Raw genomic sequence first — 1,330 nt, 5'->3', positions numbered from 1 at the left:
CTTTCTGTGATGCTAGGCATGGCACTTCAGCTTCTGTGAAGTAATTTTGGATCTGTATTAAAAGATTATCATTTTGAAGAGGCATTAAATTAGTAGTCATTTCTGAAAAAGACAAACTTATATTTCTGAAGACTACTGAGCAGGTCAATTCTAAAGCAGATCCTAAATGCAAGGATCACAAACTCTTCACAGGGCAATGTGGACTTCCTCTTCCACTCTAACACCTAGTGGCTTTTATAGGAGGCCATAATGCCAATGGCAGAATGGGCTGTACATGTGGAAATAAGCTCTTATTTTCATGTAATATTATTATAGGACAGACCGTCTGCATCATAGAAATTCAGTGAGGAGGCAGAGTTATAAGCTAATATTAATTACTAACATTTGTTGAGGACTTTCAGTAAGCAAGGCAGGATAGGAAGCATTTTCCATGTACTTCGTGGAATTTAATCTTCATGACAACTTAAAATGCAAATATAGTATCATTATCCACAGTGTACAGGTAAACTCAGCTTCAGGGAGGTTGAATAACATACCAAAGGTCACACGACTGTAGTAGAAGGGTCAAGCTTTGAAACCAGAGGGTCTTATTCCAAGGCCCTTGCTTTACTTATTTTTTTAAATTTTTTCCCCCAAGGCCCTTGCTTTAAACATTGTAACATGTTGTTTCTTCTGGTTAGTAACAGAGTTACTTGGAAGCATTGGTAGAACTCAACATGTTACTGTGAAAGAATATATCTCTTATGTCTGTATGCATCAGCACACTGAAATTGGAAATGCTTAGCACTGTGTCTGGCATAGACTATGTATATAAAAACATATATGTCACTAAATGGTAGCCACACTTACCTGAATGCTGGCAAGCAGCATATGTAATAAGTAAGAGTGTTTAGGCTTAGGAACAAAACAGACTTGGATTTGAACTTTTGCTCTCCTACTTACTAGGAGCATGACATTTCAATGGCATATGCTGAAGAATGTACCTACTAATACTTGTTATAAAGGAGTAGTAAAAAAAATATTATACATATTTATATACTAGTTACATATCCTTATATACACACATATCCATCACTATGTGGAGAATATGAATGTGAATCTGTGTGCCCTGTGCTCAGAAAAGGAAACCAAGGCCCAGAGAATGATTTGACCACAATCATGTTATTTGCAAATAACAGAAAGAACACTTAATTCAGGTGTCCTGAGTCTAAAATCAAGGTACTTCAGGTGCAAATTCTTTCCTATCCACCTATTTTTATTCTTACTGAATTGCTAAAGTTCACTTTAAAAAAAAACCTGTCTGCCTTCCTCCTTTTTTTTTCAAAACGTA

The 1,330-nt window shown here is 35.9% G+C and overlaps 1 protein-coding gene across 1 annotated transcript in view; it reads right to left on the bottom strand.

Annotated features, from left to right (window-relative positions):
• DMD (dystrophin) overlaps positions 1-1,330 on the bottom strand; it is a 637,032-nt gene that overhangs the window by 634,574 nt on the left and 1,128 nt on the right. The gene's annotated exons all lie outside the window — the stretch shown is intronic.

This window comes from Crocuta crocuta, unplaced genomic scaffold (assembly GCF_008692635.1).
Source record: "Crocuta crocuta isolate KB4526 unplaced genomic scaffold, BGI_CrCroc_1.0 scaffold598, whole genome shotgun sequence".
Lineage (NCBI taxonomy): Eukaryota > Metazoa > Chordata > Mammalia > Carnivora > Hyaenidae > Crocuta > Crocuta crocuta.
This window is presented reverse-complemented; position numbering and strand designations above follow the sequence as displayed.